The following is a 19,386-nucleotide window of genomic DNA, read 5'->3' on the forward strand; positions in this document are numbered from 1 at the left end:
ATGGTATATTGTTTAAAACAGTTTTGGCTAGGCATGGTGGCTCACACCTGTAGTCCCAGCAATTTGAGAGGCCGAGGTGGGAGGATCGCTTGAGTCCAGGAGAACCTGTGCAACACAGTGAGACCCCATCTCTATTTGTAAAATAAATAAAAGCACCAGCTTCGGAGTCAGACAGACCAGGGCTTGCATACCAGCTCTGCTGATGCATACAACCCACAGTGGGGTATCTAACCTAACTATAAGCATATGTACTCATCTATAGTATTGGGAGTACCACCTACCTTATAAGGTTTTGTAAAGATTAAAGGAGATAAGCCCTTGGAATTGTTCCTGACTTTGTTGTTGTTAAGGCAACAGTGTAACACACAGCAACTGCCTCAAGGGGGAAAAAAAAAAACAAACTCAAAAAGTACTTATTCCTCACTGATCACAGCCCTCCCCACCCCCAGTACCTTACAGGAGGAAAGTAGTTTGGTTAAAAATGTCTTTGAACTAGCAAGATTCTGGAGCTTGTTTGTAAGTCTAACTGCAGAAAATTCCCTCTCTAATGTTCAGAATCCCATGGGTTCTTAAATTCAGGAGCTATATGAATAAAATAGTATGCACCCAGTTAAGGTGGAAGAGAATCATCCTTGTAGGTAAGACCAATCAAGAGTTGTAGGACACTCACTCTCATTAAGCAACTTGGAATAACTGTTCTCTTGCTCTCTCTCTGGTTTTGTTTTTTGTTTGTTTGTTTGTTTGTTTGTTTGCCTCCAGAAGAAGGAGTATGACTAAAGCATGGATAAGAGACTAAAGCATGGATGAGAGACACATAGTTCCTGAAAATCTTCTCCAGTGAATAACGACTAAATTTAGATGCCCTTCTGTCCACTCCATCTGCAGCTGCGCTGCTGACTCATTCACAACTGAAGCATGGTAGATGAGCAGATTCGCCCACTTACAAAACTGTGTCCAGGGACATGAACTTCAACATCATGCCTCTACACAGCGCTATGCTAAACCTTCCAGAGAGATAGGTCTTTCCTTTTCTTGGGAAGCAGGCTAAACAAGCTTTTGATGTTACCCATGATAATGGGGAAATTCTTTGCATTTGACTTAGATTCCTTCTGATGTAGTTTAAGCCATTTCCTCCTATTTTGCATTCCTGAAGACATATCAAAATTTACTAAAGTAACAACATGTTCTAAGCTCCTTAAGAAATAGAGATATAACTTAATTACTAGTATAAAGGAACTATTTAGAAAAACTGCCAGGTAATAAATTAAAGCTTCCTAACATCAGCATGTCACATTTGTCTGGCAATGATAATCTCCAAGGAAAAATACTTGATTTTATCAATAATCTGGGGAAAGAGCACTGTGATCTCACTACTGTACCTGATATTGCTCTCTTCATATCAAAAGCAAAAGTGGCTGATGATCAATCAGGGCCAGGGTTAAATCTGGCAGTGCAGAGAAGGCCTCACAAAACAAAGCCTCCTCGGTTCCCAAAATAGCCTGCAACTGTTGCCAGCAGCAAGTGCCAGCTTTCAGAGCTGACCTTGCTGTTGTGTCTCAGAATATCACGAATACTACCTGCCTTGGCCTAAGAACAACTCTTCCCCATAAAACCCAGCTCCAGGTGTCTGGGCATATGTTACACTAGAAGCTGGGCTTAGTGCAGCCTAACACCTACTTGTTTGGATTTTTCAGCCCACGCTTTCCTTGATTTCAACAAATCATGTGGACAAAATTGTTGAGGGAGTATACCAAAAAACACTACCGAAAGAGTAAAAAGGCAGTCCATAGAGTGGGAGAAAATTATTTGCAAATCAGTGCTCACTTCGGTAGTATATATATTACAATTGGAACAATACAGAGATTGGCATGGCCCCTATGTAAGGATGACAAGCAAATTCATGAAGCATTCCATATTTTTTATAAGCAAAAATATATGTATGTAATAATTTTTTTAAATTTGCAAATCATATATCTATTAAGGGATTAATAGCCAGAATATATCGAGAAATCCTAAAACTCAACAACAAAAAATAAACAACCAGATTCAAATATGGGCAAAAAAGATTTGAATGGACACGTCTCCAAAGATATACAAATGGCCAATGAGCACATGAAAAAATGCTCAATGTCACTAATCATTAGGGAAATGAAAATCAAAACTACAATGAGATAGCACCTTATACCTATTAGGATGGCTATTATCAAAAAACCAAAATAAGTCTGTAGTCCCAGTTATTTGGGAGGCTAAGGAGGGAGGATCGCTTGAGCCCAGGTGATCGAGGCTGCAGTGAGCTATGATAGCACCACTGCACTCAAGCCTGGGCAACACTCAAGACCTGTCTCTAAAAATAAATAATAAAATATAAAAATAAAATTTTAGCATGCAAGGAAATATTTTTAAAGTGCTGGCTGGGCAAGATGGGTCACACCTGTAATCTCAGCACTTTGGGAGGCCAAGGTGGGCGGATCATGAGATCAGGAGATTGAGACCATCCTAGCCAACATGGTGAAACCCCATCTCTACTAAAATACAAAAAATTAGCTGGGCGTGGTGGTGTGTGCCTGTAGTCCCAGCTACTTGGGAGGCTGAGGCAGGGGAATCGCTTGAACCCAGGAGGCGGAGGTTGCAGTGAGCCAAGATCGCGCCACTACTCTCCAGCCTGGTGACAGAGGAAGACTCCATCTCAAAAAAAAAAAAAAAGTGTTGGCAAGGAATTAAAATCCTTGTGCACTGCTCAGGGGAATGTAAAATGGTATACCCTCTATGGAAAACAGTATGGAAGTTCCTCAAAAAATTAAAAATAGACTTACCATTTCTATTTTCTATTCAAAAATAGGATTCTTCTGGGTATATACTCAAAATAATTGATGCCTGTCATAATGGCTCATGCCTGTAATCCTAGCACTTCGGTAGGTTGAGGCGAGTGGACTGCCTGATCTCAGGAGTTCAGGACCAGCCTGGGCAACATGGCGAAACTTTGTCTCTACTGAAAATACAAAACATTAGCCATGTGTGGTGGCATGCGCCTATAATCCCAGCTACTCAGGAGGCTGAGGCACAAGAATTGCTTGATCCCAGGAGGTAGAGGTTCCAGTGAGCAGAGACTGTACTCCAGCCTGGGGGACAGAACGAGACTCTGTCTCAAAAAAAAAAAAAAAAAAAAGAAAGAAATAATAATAGTCATAATTGAAAGCAGGGTCTCTCAAAGAGGTATGTGTACACCCATGTTCACAGCAGCCTTATTCACAACAGCTACAATGTGGAAGAAACTGAAGAGCCCATTGATGGGTGAATGGATAAGTAAAATATGGTATATACATATAATGTATATATATACCAGAGGGAGTACGGCCCTGATAACACCTTGATTTTAAACTTCTGGCCTCCAGAACTGTGGAAGAATGATTGAATAATTTTGTTTTAGGCCACCAAGTTTGTATTAATTTGCTGCAGAAGCCACAGGAAACTAATAAACTTGCCATAGAATAGGGAATCAGGACCTAGAGAGTCTGCCATATCCTCAATCCTTACTAATAACTGAAAATCACAGCTGTAACTGATCCCTTCTTTGACAGATGAAAAGTGATCAATAAATTTATCATACGACTTTTTAAAAGACAACTACATTAAGTAGAAAGTTTTAGAAACTGTTTAACCAATCTCTGGCTCAAATAGCAAAACCCTGAAAGAACTAATCATGGTTCTCACATGAGGCATTTTACTGAAGGTATTCTGGCTGAGGACTGAAACTGGGATAGAAATACTGATTGATGAGGTCCCTGTGAAACCCAACATTTCTAAGTTCAAAGTCCCCTTGTCCCAACTAGGCGGCCAAGAAATCATATGCCAAGAAATTATACAGCTGTCCCTCAGTATCCATAGAGAACTGGTTGCAAGACTCCCTGCAGATACCAAAATCCACTGAGGGTCAAGTTCCTTAAATAAAATGGTATAGTATTTGCATATAACCCATGCACGTCCTTTCAAATACTTTATATCATCTCTAGATTACCCAAAATGCCTAAAATAATGTAAATACTATGTAAATAGTCATTATACTATACTTTTTGTTTGTATTATTTGTATTAATATTAAATTTTTATTTTTCATTTTTCCCAAATATTTTCAATCTGCAGTTGGTTGAATCCATGGATGCAGAATCCACAGATACAGACGGCCAGTGGTACAAATAAATTAAAGGTGATAAAGGACTCAGTAAATCTGGCAATCTCCACCATCGGATCTTCACTACATGAAGGCTTTAACCTATTAGTAGTTAAGATTGACTGATCCAGAGCTTGAGTCAGTCCTTCCAAGTACCTGTCTCTTCATTCCAATCATGATATAATATAACTATTGCTTAAGTAGGAATCATCACAGCAGTCCGCTCCAATATGACAGGTGACCCCAGCAACTGTCTGTACTGTGTGAAAGACTCATAACCCCATTGGCAGAGACAGTTTGGCTCTCAAATGGTGAGAACTATATCTGATTATGTACTCAGTGATCAGGCAGACTCTGGACACAGAACTGTACCCTGTCAAGAGAGACAGCCAAGAGAGCAGAAGTAAAGAATTTTCCATGAAGTGTCATACTGATTAAGATTTTGTTCTCAGTAAACTGGCATATTACCTCAAGACTGCAAATGCTTACAAGTTGGGACCAAAGAACATCTTCCTTCAAGTAAGAGCAAGCATCATATTGCCTAAGGGTTAACAGTACTTACGTGTCAAAAATGTGTTCATTTTGGATTCTAACAAGCACTTCGCTTCAAATAACTTTTCCCTCAATCTTCTCTATTCCCCATGCTTTTATTCACCTAAATGAAGAAAAACTCATTCGGCTGTCTCACAATTTGGCAACTTTTGCACTATGGTTATACATGTCTGATCTCTTATCATCAAATCATGTTTTTTGAAAGTTGAGGAGAAAGAAGATGAAGAATGAGATCAGAAAATGAAATCTGCATTTTCTCAAAGCTCATGAGTCATCTTCAAACAGAAGTTGTATGTTCCAGTCTCCAAATCTCTACTTTGTTACTCACTGATAATTATAATTTTGAGGAATAAATGTGGCCTACTAATTGTGATAAAAATCCCAAGTATGACTTTCTTTCAGATCAAAGGTGAGATAGCTGAGTAACTCTGACACTTGAATATAAGAAAGTCCTGTTGAAATTGCCTTCTTACAAATTCTGCACATAAGAGCTAAGACACACTAAGTAATGGAATGATACACCTTTACAGACTTGATCAAAGACATTCCTTGGAAAAAGTCTATTATAACAAAGCAGTAAAGGAAAAAAAGAATATGGAAGCTAGAGAGATAAGCATTAGGACTTTTCATGTTACAGATAAGAAACTCAGCCTTGGAAAAGTTAAATGATTCTTATTTAAGGTCATATATTCAGTCACAGAACCACCTAAATGCTTTCTATCTACCAATTTAGAGGTGTCCGAAATAGAGTTCATGGCCAGGGTCAAGAAACTACTTGCTTCATGGAACATTTTCAATGCTTAATACCATCTCCCTAAAAATAGTTTTATTTCAGTATATACAGTGTTAACTGATATTAGTCTACACCTCCAAAAATTTTATATGAGGAATGTGGCCAATTGGTCAATTTAGGTTGGTTACTCCTAACTAGATTAAATGCAAAACACAAAGATCTCATTAAATTGCTTTGGTTACCACTCTGTTTATTAGCATGAGTCTGGATTAGAAACCTCCTTCCTATCCTGGCTACCTGTCTAAATCACAGCCCCCCAATGGTCTACCCTGCTGCCAAGTTGGCATGTACAGTAAATTGTTGTCCCATGGAGAGGGATTTTTCTATTTAACTCCAGATCACTCTGTGCCCATAAACAAGTGTTTCACAAGCCACAAGAGCACAGCCTGAAAGCTACAGCATGGGCAATGCTCCATAGCTATTAAGTAAGTCCAGGGAAAAGAAGGAAGGCAATTCTGGGATCTGAGTTGAGTAAGGAGTGAATGCCACAAAGAAATTACAGGCAGTTTAAATCTGCAGAAAGTATAAATCAGCACACCAAATATTATCCCTAAAAGGAGATATTAAATAAAAGGTTATTATTTTTCCCAGCATATTTTCATTGAGTTTTATATAGTCAAAGCTAATAATATATTATCAGTCCATAACACTTATTGTCATGTCCTCCCAGAGGTAGAGTACTACATGGTAGAAGACATGAGAGAAAGCAGTTAAATAACCCTACGCAGTACAGTATACAGTTAAGAGCACAGACTATGAAGTAAGACTTCCTGAGTTTAAATCCCAGGTCTACCAGTTAAGTAGTTTTGTGTTCTCGGAACAAGTTATTTCGTCTGCTTCAGGTTCTTCATCTGTTAAATTATCATACCAATCATAAGAACTACTTCATGGGGCTACAATTAGGATTAAATGAGCTAATGTACATAAAAACACTTCGTGCCTGGCACACAGTTAAATGTTATGTGTTAGCTGCTATTATTATATTACCCTTGTATAACCTCCAGAGTTAACAAGGGACCCTCCTTTCTACACAAGAGCAAAAACGATATACTTAAACATAAATATAGTTCTACATAAGTAATGTTATACTTAAATATAAATATGAGCTCTATGTAAGTTCCTGTACATGTAAACAAATCACAGTCAGGTTTCATTCATAAGAGATGAAAGTTAATTAAAGCTAGGATTAGAGGAAAGGAAAAACAATGGGCCAGGGCTCCTATAGCTGACTCCTATAGCTGGTAAAGGAAGTTGAGGGGCTTTAGACTGCGTTTTACCATAAGAGTCACTGGCTGCTGAGGGTCCATCAAGTCTAATAGTTAGCACAAGCAGAAAATCTAAGAAGATAAAGTTCTGGATCTGACACTGACTCACATTACCAAAGAACAGGTTAAGAATTTGTCCCAGTAATCAGTGTTCCCTGACTGTAATGTGCATTTCCATTTATTCACATAACAAATATTTACTAAGGCCTGTACTATGCCAGACATGGTCCTCAGGTGGAGATGCAGTAATAAAAAATGATTAAGACTTTACCATTTAGTGGTGGAAAGAGACATGTAAATGATACAATGCAACAGAAATAATCACTAATATAAAATGAGAGATAAGTACAAAGTGTTGTAGTGCAGAGTACGAAGTTGCTAACTTGGTCCAGGAGTGACAGGAAAAATCTCCCAGTATAAACATTATTTGGGCTGGGTGCGGTGGCTCACGCCTGTAATCCCAGCACTTTGGGAGGCCAAGGTGGGCAGATCATAAGGTCAGGAGATCGAGACCATCCTGGCTAACACAGCGAAACCCAGTCTCTACTAAAAAAATACAAAAAATTAGTCGGGTGTGGTGGCACACGCCTGTAGTCCCAGCTACTCAGGAGGCTGAGGCAGGAGAACCACTTGAAGCTGGGAGGTGGAGTTGCAGTGAGCCAAGACGCACCACTGCACTCCAGCCTGGGCGACACAGTGAGACTCCATCTGAAAAAAATAATAAAAATTTAAAAAATAAAAATAAAAATAATTATTTGAGTTATAAAGAAGAAAGAGAACACTGAAACAGCAGCAAATGAAGAGATCTAAAGCAAAAAGAATAACATAGGCAAAGGTCGGGAGGAGAGAGAAAATGTCCATTTTTTGGAATAGTGAGAATTCTATGCATGCATAGACTAAGAAAGGGGTGGGGACATGCATAGAAATTTAAGTAGGGCTTCATTTGCCATACTGAGAAATTGGAACTTTACCCTATAGGCTAATGGAAAATAGAGGGAATTGTGGCTGGTAGGGTACGTTGACAGTCATGAAGGTCCCTATATCCCATCCATGATAAAGAGTTTCACTCACCTTTATCCTGAAGACAACAGGGAGGTATTGAGGTTTTTAAACCAGAGAGTGATACTATCAGAATTGTATCTTAGAATGATAATTACAGTGGGAATATGAAGATTGAACCACTGGAAGGGAAAACTCATGAGAGACACCAGTGAGGAAATTGTAATCCAGGCTAGAGAGGATGAGGTCTTGAAGTAAGGTACTGGCAGCTAAGACATTGGGGAGGACATGGATTTGAGAAGTACCCCTGAGGTAGAATGAACTGAACGGGGTCACTTATTAGAATGTCAGTGGTGAGAAAGGATAACATGGAGATTGTTAAGAGCTTAGGACTGTGGGTGAATTGTGACACCACTTAGACAAAACAGGGAATATAAGGAAGTCTTAGAAGTCTTTTCTGTTTCTGATTCCCAACTAGTGCTAATTTCTCTTAAAGCCTAAGTGACTTACACTCAGGAACTATATTTGAGCAGCAAACTAACAAGTACCGTTGCCCTTTCCATATTAAATAATCCTAAAGTGAGCCTAGAGAAATCAGTGCCAACCAGCCCAGCCTCACAGCTGTTCCCTGCCCCACAGCAAAGTCCTGGTTGGGTCAGTGTCATGAATACCATGGCATGGGCCTGGCAAGGCATTACTGTACAGCAGCCCACACAACAGGGGAATTGAGGTTACAGTATAAGGTCTCTGCTACAGCTGAAATCTCTTTAAAGGCACGTGTTAGTGATAACAATGGTAACTTTACAACTCAGAGGACACCCCCAATTTCTTCTCGAAAATTGAAATCTTTGGAATAGAAAATGAGTTGGTAAATCAAAAATAGACTGTTTGGCCCATATGGTATTTTAAAATTAAAGATTTTTTTGCACACAAAAATTCTATATTTGAAACTCCTTTTAAAAAATTAGATTACCTTACAACACTGGGGCCAGATTCCCACAAAGCAACAACTGGTTGGAGTTGAGTGGCAGCCGCCTTCTTTAGGCAGAACATGCATTTCTCAGTGCCCTAGGCCCCATCTCTCTCTACTGTGTTATACCAAGCCTGCTTTATTAATTTATATTACCTGCCCATCCCCTTTACTTATTTTCCCAAACAATTTTATTATGAAGATGTTCAAACACAGAAAAGTTGAAAGAAGTTCACAGTGACCCACCCCACCGCATATACCCACACAAGCTATCGTCCACCATTAATGTTGTACTTGCTTTGTCATGTATGCATCCCTTCATCCATTCATCCCATTTCAGACATTAGTAATAATTTCTCCAAATACTTCACTATAAACTAGAGTTCAATACCTCTTTACAGTATTATTTTTCTTTTGAAGTAAAATTTACATATAGTAAAAAGCATAAATATTAAGTATACATTCATTAAATTTTGACAAATGTCTGTATATGTTACCCCTCATTGTAGGTGTTTGAGTTGCATCTCTCAGGCATCTGACTCCTTGGACAGAGAATTGTTTTTCTACATTGCTCTGACCTAAGCATTGTCTGAGGCCAAGGAAATGCTGGCTATGAGCAGAAACATAGTTGACCTCTCTTAAAGCTGCACCTTGTTTCTGCTAGGCCTTAACAGTCCAAATCTGGGTATAATCAATTTTGGATATCTGATAATGTAAATTCACTACTGAGGCTGAAAACAGAACACACTAGAGATTAAGACTTTAGAAATCTAAATAACTTGTTTTTTTCCTGAAAGCATCAAGCACAATGATACAACAAAACATGGCCTATAGTTGAAACCTCAGACTGCTACGTCCTAGAAGAAGGGAAGTAGAATGAAAAATACAAACCAATAAATAACACAAACATCCCTTGAGGTCACAAATAGAAGAGTTAGATTCCACTCTCCCTGACTAGCTTAGTGGTAGTACCAAGGTAACAAGAAAAGCTTCTGTGATTTGGTTGGTAAGAGAAGGCATTCCTAAGCCAAGGAAAATATCAGGAATAGCAGAAAGGTAGAAACCTCATGTTCCAAAAGTAGAATATGGACAGGTAAAAACCTGAAAGGGACTCAAGATTCACTGTTAAGGCAAAGACATTCCACACAGCCTGGCAAAGCAATGGCATCCCTTTATGGAAATGAAAATGAGAAACGCCCCCTGTCTCCTTTGACGGTAAATGCTTACTTATCTGCAATCAAATCCCAGCCTGCTGGAGCACTTCGCTGGCAGGGTGCTCAGACTTAAGTGAAGCTTGCCAAGACAGAAAATTTCAGATGCTCTCGCAGAGGCACCAAAGGTTAAGGAAAGAGTGTGTGTTACCTTGCTTTCAATCTGTCTCAAATGTCTCATTTATAGAGTGTCCTCAAGCCCAAACTCTGAACAACTGTGTATGTAGGACAGAAGTAGAGGAGAAATTTCAGAACAGAATGGAAGATGTTATAAGATGCTGTACAGGCAAAAGAGTCTGACTTTCATGTCACAGCCCATCCTAATCTTTCCACAGCTAAGTTTCCTAGCTATACAAGAGAAACACCAAATTTAACCTTTTTTTAATTTCAGGGTTGATGTGAGGACACAAGATGACAAATAAGAAAAGAGACTTTTAAAAAGATAACTAGTACATAACTCCAAGTATTGCTATTAACGTATGATATTCTTCGTGTTAATTAATAAAACAAAATATACTGTGAGGCAGTAGAGTGCATTGATTTACAGCAAACTTTCTCTGTAAAGAGCCAAATAGAAAGTACTTTATTTGAGAGACCAAGGTGAATGAATTGCTTGAGGCCAGGAGTTCAAGACCAGCCTGAGCAACATGGCGAGAACCTGTATCTACAAAAAAAAAAAAAAAAAAAAAATTAAAATTAACCAGGCATGGTGGTGCATAACTGTAGTCCTAGCTACTCAGGAGGCTGAGATGAAAAAATTGCTTAAACCCAGGAGGTCAAAACTGCAGTGAAGTATGATTGTGCCATTATACTCCAGCATGGGTGACAGAGCCTGACCCTGTCTCTAAAAAAACAAGAAGAAAAAAGAGAAAAAAGAAAGAAGTACTTTATGCTTTGCAGATCATAGTCTCTTGCAAACATTCAACTCTGTCATTATAATTTAAAAGCAGCTATAGACAGTACTAAACCAATGACTATAGCTAGGTTCCAGTAAAATTTCATGGATACTAAAAATCTGAATTTCATGTAAGTTTCACATATCACAAAATATTTTACTTCTTTTTCAGCTAATTAAAAATGCAAAACTATTTTTGGCTTATAGGTTGTACAAAAACAAGCAGTGAGCAGGATTTGGCCCATGAGCTATAGTTTGCTGACCCCAATTTAGTGCATTGGCCAGAAAGTTTGAATTCAAATGTCAGCTGTGGAACTTAATAGCTATAAGACCTTGTATTAGTTACTTAACTTCTTTCTGCCTCAGTTACCCCATCTATAAAATGGAAATAACAGTAGTATTTATTTCTCAGTATTATTATGAAGATTACATAACTTTGTACGGGCACAGCAGTTGGAACAGTGTCTGGCACAACTTAACTGCTCGTGCATATTGCTGTTAGCTATTATAAACCATTTCCATAACAATCTCTAACAATTCTGCAAGTGTGCCACACTCACATGCTGTTTCCTCTGCCTGGAATGCATTTTCCTGCTTAGAGCTTCTACGTGGTCTGAAAGACTTAGTTTAAACATTACCTTCTCTATGAAGCCTGCCTTGATTATTCTTCTCATCCTAGCAGATACTAGCCACTACCACCAGTTTCCCATTACCTATTGTAGTATATTGGATTTTATTGTAGTTATCTTTGATAGGTCAAATTCTCTGCAAGACTCCTTGTAAGTATGTAAGTAGTATCCCCAGAGCCCAGAATAGTGCTCTACACACACAAAGAATGTATTTGCTTAATGATATTAACAATACAGAAAACAAGCTAATACATTAATAACGAGGATAGAAATCTCCTAGTTATGTGCCATAAAAAGGAACAAAATCATGTCCTTTCCAGCAACATGGATGCAGCTGGAAGCCATTATCCTAAGTAAATTAACACAGGAACAGAAAACCAAATTCTCCATGTTCTCACTTATAAGTGCGAGCTAAACATTGGGTATTCATGGGCATAAAGATGGCAACAGTAGACACTGGGGACTACTAGAGTGGGGAGGGAGGGAGAGAGAAAGGGAGAGGGGCCAGGGATGAAAAACTAACTGTTGGGTACTATACTCACTAACTGGGTGATGGGATCAGTCATATCCCAAACTTCAGCATCACACGATATACTCATGTAACAAACTTGTACATGTACCCCCTGAATCTAAAGTTGAAATTATAAAAAATAAATGAAATAAGATCTTTTTAACCCATCATCAAGGAAAAACACATCGGCCGAGCACAGTGGCTCACACCTGTAATCCCAGCACTTTGGGAGGCCGAGTTGGGCAAATCACAAGGTCAGGAGATCGAGACCATCCTGGCTAACACAGTGAAATCCCATCTCTACTAAAAATACAAAAAATTAGCCGGGCACGGTGGTGGGTGTCTATAGTCCCAGCGACTCAGGAGGCTGAGGCAGGAGAATGGCTTGAACCCAGGAGGCAGAGCTTGCAGTGAGCCAAGATCGCGCCATTGCACTCCAGCCTGGGCGAAAGAGCTAGACTGCATCTCAAAAAAAAAAAAAAAGAAAGAAATCAGGCCAGGTGCGGTGGCTCACACCTGTAACCCCAGCATTTTAGGAAGGCAAGGAGGGAGGATTGTTTGAGACCAGCTTGGACAACAAAATGAGACCTCGTCTCTACAAAAAATTAAAAAATTCTCTGGGCATGCTAACACATGCCTGTGGCCCCAGCTACACAGGAGGCTAAGGCAGAGGGATCGCTTAGGCCCAGGAGAACAAGGCTGCAGTAAGCCATGTACACACCACTACACTCCAGCCGTAGGTGACAGAGCGAGACCCTTTCAAAAGAAAAGAAAAGAAAAGAAAAGAAAAAAAAATCTCCTAGTTATATGACAAATGTGAATATAATTAAATATGAAAATAATTTCTAACATCCTATTTTGAGTAAAATTGACCATGTTAATATCCATCCCCAGGCATATCCAGTGAGCATCCAGAGTTTGTCTTGGTACTATTATTAGTTGGTAGCAGATATCTTAGAATCCACACACTGATCATCACAACACTAGCTTTTAGAGATTCAAAAGCTCATCTCCCACCTGAATTTACAAAAAAAAAAATCTGTGTTTAGTAGTGAGGGGAAAAGGAAATAAAATAATGAAATGTGAAATTTCTACCAATATAACAATGTATATAGCAAAAAGCAAGAAGTTAACAGAATGAAAGCCCTTTTCTGAGCCTGCTCTAAAACTCTTAAGGAAGTAGTTAATCATCAAAAGGCTTCACCAAGGCCATTGAGAGAAGTATGCTTTCTCAGCTAGTCAGGATTCTAACTAAAACAGAGTTACTTGGGCAACCTAAGACATTACCCTTGCCACTCTCAACCTGCCAAGGGTGTTGTGCCCCTTTGCTTAGACTTCTGCCAGGCAAGCTATGATACTGTGCCCAAATGATCCTGTGCCAGACACAGCAATCCCTCTGACAGAAGGTTCCTTGTGTCTACTAATTCTAGGCTAACCAGCATGCCTGGCATACTGTCTCTGAAAAAAATCAAAGCTGTTTTGGGAGAACGGGTTAAAGGAGGAAGGGAACTCCAACAACTAAATAGTGAATATCTTCCAAAAGGCAATTTAATATCATCAAAATCAATATAATGCTATAATAACGAAGAGAGTCCAGTGAAGATTCAGATCACAGCCCCTAGGTGACACTAACATGGCAGTGAGGATGAAGTAGGAGCTTTCCATTTTCTAAGTTTTCTAAGTTAATGTCACATATGTAAAAATCCCAGCTGTTTGCTGTGGAAATAATGACATCAGAATCAGTTTGTCCTTGGGTTTTTGGTTTTGCTTCTTTTGTTTCCAACGTGTGTGTGCATGTGTGTGTAATACACTGGCTGAGAATTATCCATTTTTCCAGAGGTCTATTTCCCTCTTGCAGAGCATGAGATCATATACTATGAGAATCTGCCAAATTTAAGCAATTTGGCAAACTGTCGCCTAAAAAAATCAAACATATAGAAAATACTTTTTAGCTGGGTGTGGTAGCGCACGCCTGTAGTCCCAGCTACTCGGGAGGCTGAGGTGGGAGAATCTCTTGAATCCGGGAGGTGGAGGTTGCAGTGAGCCAAGATTGCGCCACTGCACTCCAGCCTGGGCAACAGGGCAAGACTCCATCTCAAAAGTAAAAAAGAAAATATTTATGTTAGGACTATGCTGTATTCTTGCCAATGCCATTGTTATTACTACTACCATTGTTAACATGATTTTCTTCGGTGCCAGAAAATACCTTCATGTATAGTATTTAATTATTGCTGAATTTGAACATTCTCATAATTGCTAACTCATGGGATAGTAACTTTAGACACACTATTATCAACAATTTTTTTCTTCCAACATATTATTTTAATATATCTGATTAAAAGGATTGGGTTTTCTTATATTTTAGAGCTAGATTAATTTCAATGGAATAATATAAGTTATAATGCCATCCTTTCTTCCAAAAAACTCAAATTTTAAATATATCCCCATGTGTCTTCCCAAAAGTCCTCTAAGGTAGGGAGAGGTTGAGGAATATCATAATACTGGTGACAGCAGCCAATATTTTTCTGGTCTATTTGAAGCTGGGCATGTGGACAAGACCTGGCAAGAGAGTAGTGTGAAAAGACAGCCTACCACAAAGCTATGAGAAATTCTAGCATTTAAAAACCATGTAGGAAAGGATAAGCAAGCAAAGGTGGTATAACCAGAGAAGAGAAAAGAAAAAGAAATTTGTCATGGAAGCCATAGGATGAAAGGGTTTCAAGAAAGAGAGAGTGGTTGATGTTGCTAACAGTCAAGTAAGCTAAAGAAAGGAAATGTCAGAATTAGTAATGTAAAGGTCATGAAGGACCTGAGCTTGAAGTGTTTCAGTGCAGTAATGGGGCAAGAGCAAGATAAGAATGGAATGAAGAGTGAAAGGAAATGAGAGCATTGATAAGTCTTGAAAAATGTGGCTAAGAAAGGGAGGAAAGAGACAGAGTGATATATGGAGGCCCAGAAGGGGTCATAAAATGTTGTTGCTGTAAAATGAAAGAGACTTGAGCATGTTTAATTACATTTGGAAGCATTCACACGAAAAGAAAAGGTTGGCAAATAAGATTGGATAGCGTGAGTTTAAAGAGAAAGGCTCCAAAACAAAGACAGAAGGATTAGCCTTAAATGGGAAAAACTCTCCACTGCAATAGGAGGGAAGGAAAAGAGAATGCCTCAGACATAGGTAGAGTGGTTTAGAGATAAAATTTGAGCCTGGGCAACATGGTGAAACCCCATCTCTACAAAATATACAAAAATTAGCCAGGCATGATAGCATGCACCTATAGTCCCAGCTACTTGAGAGGGTGAGGTGAGAGGATCACTTGAGCCCCAAAGGCATCACTTGCAGTGAGCCTAGCCTTGCAGTGTGACACTGCACTTCAGCCTGAGTGACAAAGAGAGACCTTGTCTCAAAAAAAAAAAAATAACAAATAAGAAATTCCCATCTAATTTCTCTGTTTTCTATCCTATCTATGAAGTAGCAGTAATCACAGTAGTAACAGAGGTAGTGGTAGGAGCAATAATATAAGTTAATATTTATTAAGGGCTTATTATATATGGGTGAAACACTGCCCCATATATGTTAATTCATTAAATCTTCCTAGCAAGCTAATAAGATAAATATTACTATTATTATCATCATCATCATTTTTAGAAGATTAAGTAACATGCCCAAGGTCACATGGCTAAAAACTAACGAGCCAGCATTCAAATCCAATCAGTCTAGCTCCAGAGCATAATTCTGAACCATTTTATTATACCAATTCTAAATTTAACAACCTACAGGGCAGTAGAGACTTTCACAAGTCTCATGTGAAAGTACTTGTTAAAAGGGTTTTTTTGGTGCAGTGATAAAGACAAAAGCCAGATCAGAGTGGTTGTGGAGGAGGAAGCAAAGCAGCAGGAGGTGATATCGACTGTTAAGAAAAAGGGAGGAAGTAGAATGGTCAGAAGGGTGAGGAGCATACAGAAGAATGAAATGACCATTCCAGAGAAATGAGTGAGTTGGCCAGGGACACATGACTGGGTTTCCACACAATGGAAAGGATCTATTTGAATTTGGTGACCATGTGGTTATTCATGGTCACCAAATTCAAATAGATCCTTTAAAGAAGTAAATGGGAAAAAGAATTGGAAGTCCCAATTAGAACTGGTTATAATGGCAGTGATTGAACTAGCAATTCCATATTATGGCCAAAAAGCCAGATGCATTAGAGGAGTAGCAGATATAGGTGAAATTTGTGTCATGGGTACAACTGTGGAAATGGGTGACAGAGCAAGGTGGAGGGAAAAAATCACCCAAATGAGAAACATTTTCAGGAACAGTCACCCAAGTGAATGTTGGATGATTTGATAGCAAAATGAGATGGAGAGTAAGTTGTGAGCTAAGTCTTTGATGAATGAGGGGGTTAAAATGTGGCATGAAAATCAAAGGAGCAGCGGTATTTTATTTTTATAAGACAGTATAGGAAATAATGCTCAGGAAGTGACAATGGGGAACAACATGGTCCTAATACTACTTCCTAACACTCAGTTGTGTGAGACAAATGAAACCTAAACCACTTGAGAGGGCTTAAGTCTATGACAATAGCAGAACTAACACTGTGGGTTTCTAACTTCCAAACCAAAGCTCCATCCACTATCAGGTATACTGTAGCCTTTTTCTTCAAATTAATTTTCTTTCTTTCTTTCTTTTTTCTTTTTTTTTTTTTTTTGAGACAGAGTCTCACTTTGTTGCCCAGGCTGGAGTGCAGTAGCATCATCTCAGCTCAATGCAACCTCTGCCTCCCGGGTCTAAGTGACTCTCATGCCTCAGCCTCCCAAATAGCTGGGACTACAGGCACCCACCACCACACCCAGCTAATTTTTGTATTTTTAGTAGAGATGGAGTTTCACCATGTTGGCCAGGCTGGTCTTGAATTACTGACCTCAGGTGATCCGCCCACCTCAGTCTCCCAAAGTGCTGGGATTATAGGCATGAGCCACTGGGCCCAGCCCAAATTGATTCTCTTCTCTTCTCTTCTTCCTTCTTTTTTTTTTTTTAAATTTTTTTTTTTGAGACAAGAGCTTCACTCTTGTTACCCAGGCTGGAGTGCAATGGTGCAGTCTCGGCTCTCCACAACCTCCACCTCACAGGTTCAAGTGATTTTCCTGCCTCAGCCTCCTGAGTAGCTGGGATTATAGGCATGTGCCACCATGCCTGGCTAATTTTGTATTTTTGGTAGAGGTGGGGTTTCTCCATGTTGGTCAGGCTGGTCTTGATCTCCCAACCTCAGGTGATCTGCCCGCCTCAGCCTCCCAAAGTGCTCGGATTGCAGGCATGAGCCACTGTGCTCAGCCCCAAATTGATTTTCTTAAAGTAATCTAGTAACACAGAGTATATTTTTATTGTTAAGAGAAAATAAAATAAAATCTAACTACAATTTGGTATATATCCTGCTAAAATACTGTCTAGATACTTATGTGCTTACATGTACTTTTCATATATCTTTCAGAATTTTTTTTTTCTTTTATTGAGATGGAGTCTTGCTCTGTCGCCCAGGTTGGAGTGCAGTGGCATGATCTCGGCTGCGATCTCAGCTGGTGCGATCTTGGCAGTGGTGCGACCTCAATGCCACCATGCCTGGCTAATTTTTTTGTATTTTTAGTAGAGATGGGGTTTCACCGTCTTAGCCAGGATGGTCTCGATCTGACCTCGTGATCCGCCCGCCTCAGCCTCCGAAAGTGCTGGGATTACAGGTGTGTGCCACCACGCCTGGCCATCTTCCAGAATTTTTAAAAGTGTAAATGGGGACATATTACATGTACTTCAGTGAGTTTTTCTTTCTATTTACAATATTCTTATAGAATGTTCTTGTGTAGTGTTAATACAGGTTTATGTAGGTCCTCTTTTGATTTTTATTTATTTATTTTTTAGAGACAGGGTCGTGCTATGTTTCCCAGACTGGTCTGAAACTCCTGGCCTTAGGTAATCCTCCTGCCTTGGCCTCCCAAAGTGTTGGGATTACAGGAGTGAGCCATCATGCCCAGACGTGGGTCTACCTCTTTTGTTCATAACAGCAAAAGATTTCCATACTGTGAATATCTAACCATTCCCCCATTTATATAAATTTAGGTTTTTCCTATTTTTTTTTTTACTATAAACAAGGAATAAAAGAACATTTCTGTACATACACCTTTCTGTACATGTGCTAGAATAAGGAAAGAAGTAAAACTTAGGAGCCAAATTATCTGCATATATTTTTATAAATTCTGCCAAACTGCCTTCTGAAAAGGCTTTGCCCTTTTACAAGACAGTTAAGTGTACCCATTTCCCCAATTCCATATCAATATCTATGCTTGAAAGAACTAATTCTTTTGGTTCAAGGGAAAAAAAAGAACTAATTTTTAAATTTCTGTTAAAGAATTGAACAACAACAAAAGAAAAACACGAGTGTTTCAATTTGCATTTTGCTAATTAACAGTGAAATCTGAGAAGTTTCTCATGTGTTTTGAAATTTTTTTAAATGTTAAAACAGCTTTACTGAGATATAATTCACATACCACACGACTTGTCCATTTAAAGTATATAATTTCAGGCTGGACACAGTGGCTCACTCTTGTAATTGCAGCACTTTGGGAGATCAAGGCAGGTAGATCACTTGAGGTCAGGAATTCGAGACCACCCTGGCCAACATGGCAAAACCCTGTCTCTACTAAAAATACAAAAAAATTGGCCAGGCTTGGTGGTATATGCCTGTAGTCCCAGGCCCTTGGGAGGCTGAGGCATGAGAATCACTCTAACCCGAAAGGTGGAGGTTGCAGTGAGTTGAGATCGCACCAGTGCACTCCAGCCTGGGCAACAAAGAGATACACTGTCTTTGGAAAAATAAATTAATTAAATTTAAAAAATATAATTTCAAAGGTACTTTTTTTTTTTGAATTATAGTCATAGATAAGTGAAACCATCACCACAGTCAATTTTAGAAAATTGCCATCATCTCAAAAAGAAGCCCTGGGGTCAGGCACAGTGGCTCACACCTGTAATCCCAGCACCTATGGGAGGCCAAGGCAGATGGATCACTTGAGCTCAGGAGTTTGAGACCAGCCTGAGAAGCATGGTGACACCCTGTCTCTAGCAAAAATACAAAAAATTAGAAATTAGCCAGGTGTGGTGCAGACCTGTAGTCCCAGTCACTTGGGAGTCTGAGGTGGGAGCATCACTTGAGCCCAGGAGGTGGAGGTTGGAGTGAGACAAGATTACACCATTGCAGTCTAGCCTGGGAGACAGAGTGAGATCCTGTCTCAAAAAAAAAAAAAAAAAAAAAAAGAAAGAAAAAAAAAGAAGTCCTGTATCCTCTAGCTGTTGCTCCTTACCCTCTTATCCTCCCTTCTCCTATCCCTAAGCAACCACCAACCTACTT

General features: G+C 39.3%; 1 protein-coding gene and 1 non-coding gene across 4 annotated transcripts in view; one reads left to right on the forward strand and one right to left on the reverse strand.

The window, feature by feature from the left end:
• PPP1R12B (protein phosphatase 1 regulatory subunit 12B) overlaps positions 1-19,386 on the reverse strand; it is a 242,776-nt gene that overhangs the window by 177,626 nt on the left and 45,764 nt on the right. The gene's annotated exons all lie outside the window — the stretch shown is intronic.
• Positions 1,817-1,920, forward strand: LOC112615441. The gene has a single exon (XR_003117363.1). It is a non-coding gene; the product is annotated as a U6 spliceosomal RNA (small nuclear RNA).

This window comes from Theropithecus gelada, chromosome 1 (assembly GCF_003255815.1).
Source record: "Theropithecus gelada isolate Dixy chromosome 1, Tgel_1.0, whole genome shotgun sequence".
Taxonomy (NCBI): Eukaryota; Metazoa; Chordata; class Mammalia; order Primates; family Cercopithecidae; genus Theropithecus; species Theropithecus gelada.